This window comes from Helianthus annuus, chromosome 1, assembly GCF_002127325.2.
Source record: "Helianthus annuus cultivar XRQ/B chromosome 1, HanXRQr2.0-SUNRISE, whole genome shotgun sequence".
Taxonomy (NCBI): domain Eukaryota; kingdom Viridiplantae; phylum Streptophyta; class Magnoliopsida; order Asterales; family Asteraceae; genus Helianthus; species Helianthus annuus.
The window spans coordinates 147,110,566-147,121,383 of NC_035433.2; the positions used below are offsets into that span (position 1 = coordinate 147,110,566).

Genomic DNA, 10,818 nt, shown 5'->3' on the forward strand with positions numbered 1-10,818 from the left:
TAGTAACCAATTTACAAGTAATTGGTCATATTCTTTATAAAATTAAGCGGGTTATAAGCTCAATTTCACCATTAAATGTTTTCAATTAGGGTGAAGGGCGTGCACCCCTCATGAGATGGGGAAAAATATTCACTCTTGCCCAAAAACATAAGGGGTAGTTTCACCCAAACCATTAAAAAAATGCATGATTCGTTGAAAGATAGTGGGCCCCACCATTACACCCTCTCCCTCTCTTCCCCGCATGCGGCAACAACTCCCCGCATTCACCCTCTCTTTCCTCTTCACCGCGCGGCATAAAGGTACAAAAGATAGAAGTATACAAGTGAAAGGATGTCACGTGATGACACCTTGATATGGTAAAGAGTCATGCAACCTAAAAATGAGCTATCAATGCTGCATATGCTGCATTGAGTGGTTGTATGGTACAACCTCATCCATTACGTTGCACATCCCATGATCCCTAATCCCATTTGAACTCAAAAGTACAACCCCACAATGTCCACATCCAAGAGTAGACAAAGGTAGGCCCGAAATTGACAATGCAAAACGAATAGGTCAAGTGTACAACGCACCACAATCCAGTATAGCTAGCACTACAACTCTGCAGGACCCCTACGCAAATAATGGAAAACACCTATGTTTTCATAATTGGATTAGACCAAGAACCGGCTATATGACCAGTCCAGTTAAAATCTTTTTGACCACCTCCATCTCAAGTCTGAACCAGCAAACCAGACCCAGTTGTGAGATTGAATTTCTAATTAATTGTATTTTTTTTATTTCTTTTTTTCTCTCCAAATATCATATAGTAGTTCGGTTTCAACATTTCCTTTATATATTGTTTCCTATTTTGTTAAAATTGAAAATTGACGCTAAAAGATAAAGTATTTTCATATTTTATTTTAAATTAACTGTATTTATATTCTTTGTTTTATTTTGAAACTAATTGCAAGCAGATAGAATTCATAATAGATATTTAAAAACATGCCCAAATCATATCAAATCATCATGTAATGGAGATTGTTTGTGACACATCACTTTTAACAGTGGCAAGTAAACCATTAAAAAACAAACTTCTTAGTGAAGACTCGGATTAAGTATTATTATAAATTTTAAACACTTAAATCAACATAAAGTCATAAATACAGCTTGTAATCACGCTACTTAACCATACGACGAGAGTGGGAATGCATACCTCACAACAAGCCGGCAGTCACAGTAATGCTTGTCTTAGGGAACACCTTTTGCAGTTTATTTCTCCTGCAGTTGCAGATAGAACGCGAAAAATAAGTTTGAAAACACAGATTTTGCTAAGAACAACGAGAGTCATTAAAAACTAAAAGCAGTGGCAATGCAAATAAAAAATAAAGCATGTTACTGGTGAACTTGCACCATGAGGTACCACACCTACAAGTCCTGCTAACACAATTGAGCATATGGTGACTCGAGATGATAATGATTAGTGACATGCAAACAAATTAGAATCATATGACATGGTAGTGATTAACCAATGCAAAAATGAGAGTTAATTACTGTTTTCGTCCCTGTGGTTTGTCAAAAATCATTATTTCAGTCCATTAGTTTAAAAATTGCGATTTCAGTCCCTGTGGTTTCACTTTCGTAACCATTTCAGTCCACCTCGTAACCATTTCAGTCCATGTACTAACAGAATAAATGGATTGAAATGGCTAAGAAAGTGAAACCACAGGGACTGAAATGGTTACAGAAGTGAAACCACAGGGAATTGAATGGTTACGAAAGTGAAACCACATGGACTGAAATCGCAATTTTTAAACTAATGGACTGAAATAGTGATTTTTGACAAACCACAGGGACGAAAACAGTAATTAACTCAAAAAAAGAAGACAAAGTTAGATATGGTGATAAACCACCAATGCATCATGCTACGTAAGGGTCAGATAATTTGTTGCTAACGTCTTTGGATAACATGTAGGGAAAACTGCAAGGACAAATGGTGGATTTTTTCATATTAGAAAAATGATCATCAAACTTGTTCGCATCTACTATAACTAGGGGTGCAAATAAGCCGAGCCAAGCCCGTGCTCGACTAGGCTTGAGCTCATATGAAAGCTCGAGCTCGAGTCATGGGTAGTTTTTCAAGCTCAAGCTCGGGCCTGTAAATTAGGCTCATGAGCCAGCTTGAATTCGTTTACTAATGTGCTTGTTTAGGCTCATGAGCCAGCTCGAGTTCGTTTACTAATGTGCTTGTTTAGGCTCATGAGCCAGCTCGAGCTCGAGTCAAGTGGTTGGAAATTCACATAATATATACACACACTTAATATATTAATTATAAATTGTATAAATAATGTGCTTGTTTAGGCTCATGAGCCAGCCCGAGTTTGTTTACTAAACAAGCTTATTTTTAGTCCCAGACTCGTCTCGAGCCAATTTCGAGTAGCATGCAAGTAGTTCAGCTAGTTTACACCCCTAACTTAAACAACTAACCAAGTTACTTACACAATGGCGAATAAAATTGGAAGAAAAAAAGGAGAAACATTTCTTCAAACACTTGATATGCATAGATTCTCAACATCATCATCATATGCAACAAGGTCAACTGCACCCAAAATCGCAGCACTGATCAAAGATTCATCATGAATTCAAACATTAATTGTAAAATTCAAAGTTTGCAATGCAAAATAAAACAATACCTTCAAACCTAGCATAATAGTGAATTTCAGGAAGTTCCCTTCACCGGTCTTGATTCAGTCCGGGTAAACCCCTTTGTTTAGGCCTCTACATAATCGAAATCCATTAACATAAACTTCACATATTTGATCATTATTGCTCCAAGGTTCATAAATCAAATTGTGTTAGGATAAGAATCAAGAGAGAACAAGAAGAAGAAGAAAAACTCAATTCCTTATCCAGATGCTCAATACAACGGTTCCAACGACCTTTTAACCAACATACCGAACTATCACTGCATTTACACATTTCACCCTCCAACTATTCATTTATTACAAAACAGACCCTCTATTTTATACTACTATTGCAATTAAGACCTCCTAACTGTTAAACCCGTAACAATTTGCATTCAAGAAAAAAGCAGTGGCTTTATGGTTCCATGTTACCTTAATGGCAGTCGCAGAGAGTAGTAGTTTGTTGGTCGGTCGAGGGGTTGTACATGTCTGGTGGTGCGGTTGTGGTTCGTCGGTGGAAGTTTTTCCTGGAAACGAATGGATGGAGAGGGAGAAGAGGAGAGATGAATGTTTGAGAGCACAAAATTTTGAACGGGGGAATTTGGATTGGGAACTCTCGGAGGAAATAACTTTTTTCTAAATTTTTAAAACAAAAAGTAAAGTTTCAGTCAACAGGTGGGCTTGGGTTTGGGGCTTGGGTTAACATATCGTGGAAGTGGGCTCCAGTAGGCCACCCCAAAAAAAGTGGGGGTGGCATGGGTGGACATGTGGAAATTTATATTTTTTTTTTATATTTTGACATTCAGAAAATAAAACACACCACTAATTTAATTTTATAAAAAAAGTTACATAAAATCCTAATAAATTAAAAAAACAACTTAATAAATCCTAAAAAAATAAAAAAAATAACTTAATAAATCCTAAAAAAGGGGGTAAATTACACTTTTCGTCTTTTATGTTTATACCGGATTGCAATGGATGACCTTTAACTTTAATAATTACAGTCACAATCCTTTTTTTTTTGTTAAAAACATTACATCCTATGTTCTTTAGCACTAACCTGGTTTATTTTACACGTTAAGTCTAGTCATGTGTGTCGCACATGAGGGTATTTCAGTAATTTTACCCCATTTATTTGTATCAAATAGAATTCAAGAAAAATTAATATATTAAATCATAAAATCTCAGCCCCATCTTTAACCTTTTGAAGTCTCTCTCTAACAAACACCGCCACAACCATGACTACCACCACCGCCATCGGAATATTAGAGGCTCCGCGAATAAAAAAAGTTAATATGACAAAAGAAAGTAGGCAATTTTCCTAAAAAAAGCACCAAGTAAGTCATTAACCCAAACGAGTCATCACTGACCCAAACTTACTATCATTAACTACTATTAACCATAGTTCGTGCTACCTAGCAAATAATGACACTAACATATCCTATTTGATCAATGTTGACCTTATTTAACCATCGCACCCTAATAGACCATTAGTGACCCTAATATGCAATCATTAACGCTAACTAACCATCATTGACTATAAATGACCCAAATGAACCATTATGGACCATGATGAGCAATCAATGACCGTAACTAACCCTAATGGACCATCATTGATCACTATCGACCCTAAACGAGCCGTAATTTTATTTATAAAATGGCATTTTTTTCATTTTAAGAAAGTTGAATATAACGGTACATCTAAATTAGTTACAATTAGGTTCAGATCTCCAAATTGTTCAAAGGTCTAATCGTGGTCACTCAGAGTTCGGCCACTTTTTGGATCTTCATAAATGACCTTTTGAGATTTGATGATTACTGAGATTTAGTAACACAATCGATTAATTGATTGAATCAAATAATTGACGGAATCAAATAATTGATTGAAGTTAGAATCAGGGCCGAATGGACACGCCCTTTGATAATCAAATAATTTGTAGAGTTACATGTCATTTTAGTCCCTGTGGTTTGGGCCCTGTTTAGTCCACATGTTTCGTTTTTCGTCTGTGGGTCCAAAAAGGTTTGACCATTGTCTTTTAGTCCACTGGGTTAACTTCATTCATTTTTTTCATTAACAAGAAGGGCAATTCGATCATTTTATATGTAATTCTGTTAACTAGAAGGGCAATTCAGCCATATAAAATGACCCAGTGGACTAAAATGGCAACGGTGAAACCTTTTTTGACCCACAGGCGAAAAACGAAACATTTGAACTAAATTGACAAAATGACCCAAACCATAGGGACTAAAATGACATTTAACTCTAACTTGTAATAGCCCATTTTTATAGTTCAGTTATGGTTATATCTAGGGACAGCAACTCTTAACACGACCAGCTAACCCAACACGAAAAAAACAGGTTTTGATCGACCAACACGACCTGTTTAAAAAACGGGTCGGGTTTGGATTGACCCGTATTAAAAATAGGCCTGGTTTGGGTTGACCTGTTAACTCGTTTAACTATTAGAAAAAATTTTAATTTTTGTTTTCTCGGTTTCTATTTTACATGATTAGTCATAATAATGCTAGTTTTGACACATTATATTTTTTACTTGTCACTCAACATGCTATCAATAACTCGCTTAAAACCCAACAACTCATTTATAAATCGTTAAATTGTATGACTCATTTAAAAATACGGGTTAAAGGGGTCGGGTTCAAGCTGACCCGCATGTATATGTGGGTAGGTTAGGGTTGAAATCTTGGACCCGAATAATAATATGGGTCAGGTCCGGGTTAAACATTTCAACCCCACAACCCGCAACCTAGAAACCCATCAACCCGACACTAAAACTTAACCGGTGTAAATAACTAGACCGGTGTGAAATCTTGGACCCGAATAATAATAGGGTTATTGAATTTTAATAATCCTAAGTTTCACCTGTTGGCCGATAAAAATCCGAACTTTAAAAATCCCCCCCCTAACGATCTTATCTTGTAAAAATTTGGCCCCATTGATCTTTTTCTAACATATAAGAACTTGATCTCCTCAATAGATTCAAGTGCACCTGCAACTTCCTTAATAGATTCAAGTGCACAACAGTTAGAAAAGGATCGATGGGGGCCAAATTCTTACAAGTTTGAATCGTTGGATGGAATTTTTAAAATTGGGATTATTACCGGCTAATAAGTGAAACTTAGAATTATTAAAATCCATGTAGGGGAAACTGCAATGCACAAATGGTGGATTTTTTCATATTAGAAAAACTATCATCAAACTTGTTCGCATCTACTATAACTAGGGGTGCAAATAAACCGAGCCAAGCCCGTGCTCGACTAGGCTTGAGCTCATATGAAAGCTCGAGCTCGAGTCATGGGTAGTTTTTCAAGCTCAAGCTCGGGTCTGGCTTGTTTAATATGTCTTATAAATTTATATATAATACACACACTTAACATATTAATTATAAATTGTATAAATAATGTGATTGTTTAGGCTCATGAGCCAGCTCGAGTTCGTTTACTAAAGAAGTTTATTTTTAGTCCCAGGCTCATTTCGAGCCAATTTCGAGTAGCATGCAAGTAGCTCGGGTCGTTTACACCCCTAACTTAAGATCGTGGGGTATGGTGGGGCTTGGGTTGGGGGCATGAGTTGACACGTGGAGTTCGAGCCCCCCCCCCCCACCGGTGAGTGACGTGTCCGTGGGGTATGGCGGGGCTTGGGTTGGGGCGTGGCTTGGCAGTTTATTTAAAAAAAAAAGCGAATAGGATATGGCCAACAAAGAGAATAGGAGCCCGTCACATAGGATCGCTAGCCCGCCCCACGCCCGGCTTCAAACTCCCGCCCCTTGGGCCACGCCCCAACCCAAGCCCCATACCCCATAGTCTAAACAACTAACCAAGTTACTTACACAACGACGAATAAAATTGGAAGAAAAAAAGGAGAAACATTTCTTCAAACACTTGATATGCATAGATTCTCAACATCATCAATCATATGCAATGCAACAAGGTCAACTGCACCCAAAATCGCAGCACTGATCAAGATTCATCATGAATTCAAACATTAATTGTAAAATTCAAAGTTTGCAATGCAAAATAAAAAAAATACCTTCAAACCTAGCATAATAGTGAGTTTCGGCAGGTAGGCAGGCGTTAACAAAAGAGTGCATATTAAAAGTTAAAATAATTCACAGGAAGTTCCCTTCACCTCAGTCCGGGTAAACCCCTTTGTTTAGGTCTCTGCATAATCGATCGAAATCCATTAACATAAACTTCACATATTTGATCGGTATTGCTCCAAGGTTCATAAATCAAATTGCATTTAGGAAAAAAGCAGTGGCTTTATGGTTCCATGTTACCTAAATGGCAGTCACAGAGAGTAGTAGTTTATTGGTCGGTCTGGTGTTGTGGTTCGTCGGTGGAAGTTTTTCCTGGAAACGAATGGATGGAGAGATGAATGTTTGAGAGCACAAAATTTTGATTGAATGGGGAAATTTGGATTGGGAACTTTGGAGGAAATTACTTTGTTCTAAATTTTTAAAACAAAAAGTATAGTTTTAGTCAACAGAGTAAGAATGCTCGGAGTGTGGCTTGGGTTGACATGTGGGGGAAGTGGTGTTAAAATGATAAAATTAATAACCATGTTATTTCATTTGATCGATAGAGTAGGAGTTGGGTGGAAAGTGTGTTTTTCCTAGAAAGTCTAGGAAGCAATAAGAACGCGACATGTCGCATTGAAGGATTTTATCTAAAAGGGCATTTCTGTACTTTCACAATCTATTTTTATTTTAGGAAATTATCTTCAATAACTAACTATCCATAAATTTCCGAATTTTTTTGTTTTCGATTTCTGATCTCACTTAATATCAATCATTCCTTCGTTTTCTTGCTGGAATCAATCAGCATGTTCTTGGTACTGTGTTTTAACACTTTGTTCTTGGTGATGTGTTTTAACAGCAAGCAAATTCATACAGCTGTGTTTTACTATTCAGATCCATACATTTGTATTTTAACAACAAGCAGATTCATATAGTTGTGTTTTAGCATTCAGATTTATACAGCTGTGTTTTAACAGCAAGCAGATTCATACAGTTGTGTTTTAGCATTCAGATTCAAACAGTTGTGTTTTAACAGCAAGCAGATGCATACAGTCGTGTTTTAGCATTCAGATTCATACAGTTGTGTTTTAGCATTCAGATTCATACAATTGTGTTTTAACAGCAAGCAGATTCATACAGTTGTGTTTTAACATTCAAATTCATACAGGTGTGTTTTAACAGCAAGCAGATTCATACAGTTGTGTTTTAATAGCAAGCAGATTCATACAGATGTGTTTTAACAGCAAGCAGATTCATACAAATGTGTTTTATCATTCAGATTCATACAGCTGTGTTTTAACAGCAATTCAGATTCATACAGCTGTGTTTTAACAGCAAGCAGATTCATACAAATGTGTTTTAAATCAGCAGATTTCGGCCCAGCTTTCGATCGGCTTCCGGTAACTGTTCCGCTGCTATATATCCTTTTCCGAAGTTTCCTGCTTTTTGAATCTCTTCCCTGCAACCAGCAAAATACCGTCAATTACAAACAATAATCACCCGTAATCGCTTTGTAAAACACGCAGTACAATGAAAGCTTGATCTTACGTATATGGAACAAGGAAAATCTATTATCTTCATTAATGATTTTAGGGTTTTCGAATTTGGGTTTAGAGAGAGAGGGAAATTCGCTTGAAAATAGGAGTTGTGATTGCCTGACAATTTTTTGATTGATTAAAAAAACGGCCATTGACAAAATTACCCCTATTCATTTAAAACAATCAATTAATTAAACTCAAAAATTACAAGATTGCCATTGATTTAATCTAAACCCTTAAACACACCCATTGGATGGACCAGATCGCTTCCTAGACTTTCTAGGAAAAACACACTTTCCGCAGGATCCTTACTCTGATCAATATATGTATATAGGGTGGAGTTCTTGTAAAAAAGACCAAAAGTGTGAGAAAGGTAAGAAAGAATCTCAACCATTAGATCTAAATTAATTGAAAAGGTTAAGATTGTAAATGCATTAACAAATTCAAATATGGTAATCCTTGATTTAAGGATTTGGAGAGAGAAAATCCTTGATTTAAGGAATATAACCGTCCATAACATCATTCATTTTAATTTTTTTTTTTGCATCATTCACAGAATCAGAGCCATGTTCATGACATGGTGTTTTAAAAAAATTCATAGTTTAATTCATGGTGTTTTTACGAAAATAATATAACACCATTCAGTAAACAAAAATATAACACCATTCAGTACATAAAATAACACCATTCAGTACAAGATATAACACAATTCAGTAAACAAAAAATAACAACATTCAGAAACAAAATAACACCATACAGAAACAAAATAACACCATTTAGAAACAAAATACACCATCCAGTAAACAAAAAATAACATCATTCAGTAAACAAAATAACACCATTCAGTAAATAATATAACGCCATTCAGTACAAGAATATAACACCATTCAGTAAATAAATATAACACCATTCAGAAAAAGAAAATAACACCATTCAGAAACAAAATAACACCATTCAGAAAAGAATAACACCACTCAGTAAAAAATAACATCATTCAGTAAAAAATAACACCATTTAGTAAAAAATAACACCATTTAGTAAAAAATAACACCATTCATAAAAGATAATAACTCCATTCAGAAAAAAAATAAAAAAACACCATTCACAAAAAGATAAAAACACCTCTGTATCATTTTCTCCACTTCCGGCACCACCACTGCCGCTCCGCCGCTGCTGTCGTGTAGAGAGTGAGATCATCTGGTCGTGCGATAATTAATCAATGATCAAGACGGATGATGAAATGATTGATAAAGTTCGATCAATTTCAATCTCAAATTCTCGAAAACCTAATCCAAAATTAGTTCAAAATCTCGATTTCAATGCTAGGGTTTGGTTCCGGTAGGATGATGCAGATTCGTCTTCATTGACTTGTGGTTTCTCTCTCTAGAATTCATCTTCACATTGATCACTGTATCAAATCAATTGATTGTTCCGGCGGTAGGATGATGCAGGATGGAGGAGATCGACGGAGAAGATGAGGCGGATGAGAGAGAGATCGAAATTTGTAGAGAGAGAGAACTCTGGTCGTGCGATTGGAGAGAGAGATCGAAATTGTAGGGAATTTGATTACAGTTACCTATTTTTGAATTGATATAAAGACTTTATTACCCCTAGAATTTTCAATTCAGTCCGAAAGATAAAACAAATTTTACAATTTGATCCCTATTAATCTAAACCATTAGATCAAAGATCTAATGGTGTAGATTCTTTCTTATCCTTCTCACACTTTTGGTCTTTTTTACAGGAACCTTTAGTTAGGATCCTGTAAAAAAGGCCCAAAGTGTGAGAAAGGTAAGAAAGGATCTCAACCATTAATGGTTGAGATCAATAGGGACCAAAATGTAAAATATTTTTCTTAATTTGGACTGAATTGAAAATTATAGGGGTAATAAAGTCTTTATATCCATTCAAAATAGGAAACTGTAAATCAAAATTCCTATAATTCCGATCTCTCTCTCCAATTGATCGTACAGTTTCTCTCTCTCTCTCTCTCTCTACAATTTCAAAACCTTTCAACCAAACGAACCAGGGTTCGTAATCTTGGTCTCCAAACTTGATTCGGGTTTCATCTATCTCTATAATCGATCGAACAGCGGCGACGGCGAGTGGCAGCGGCAGCGGCGATGGTGAGCGGGCAGCGGCAGTGGTTGTGCGGATCGGCAGCGGTGGTGCAGCAGTGGTGGTGCCGGAAGTGCCAGTGGTGGTGCCGGAAGTGGAGAAGATGATACAGAGGTGTTTATTTTTCTCTTTACTGAATGGTGTTATATCTTGTACTGAATGGTGTTATTTTTGTACTGAATGATGTTTTTTTTATTTACTGCTGAATGGTGTTATTTTGTGCTGAATGGTGTTATTTTTTACTGAATGGTGTTATTTTTGTACTGAATGGTTTTTTTATCTACTGCTGAATGGTGTTATTTTTGTGATGAATGGTGTTATTTTTGTGCTGAATGGTGTTATTTTTGTACTGAATGGTGTTTTTTTTATTTATTGCTGAATGATGTTATTTTTTTGTTGAATGGCGTTATTTTTGTACTGAATGGTGTTATATTCTTGTACTGAATGGTGTTTTTTTATTTA

General features: G+C 36.1%; 1 long non-coding RNA gene across 2 annotated transcripts; it reads right to left on the bottom strand.

Annotated features, from left to right (window-relative positions):
• Positions 1 to 1,079: 1,079 nt before the first annotated feature.
• LOC110940941 lies at positions 1,080 to 3,247 on the bottom strand. 2 transcript variants are annotated; one of them, XR_002593698.2, is made up of 3 exons: positions 2,673 to 2,872; positions 2,479 to 2,578; positions 1,080 to 1,260 (listed from the first exon to the last, which is right to left on the bottom strand). It is a non-coding gene; the product is annotated as an uncharacterized LOC110940941 (long non-coding RNA). The 2 variants fall into 2 exon arrangements; XR_004864326.1 differs by lacking the exon at positions 1,080 to 1,260 and adding an exon at positions 3,096 to 3,247 and having other exon boundaries at positions 1,754 to 2,578; positions 2,673 to 2,757.
• Between the last annotated feature and the right edge of the window lie 7,571 nt (positions 3,248 to 10,818).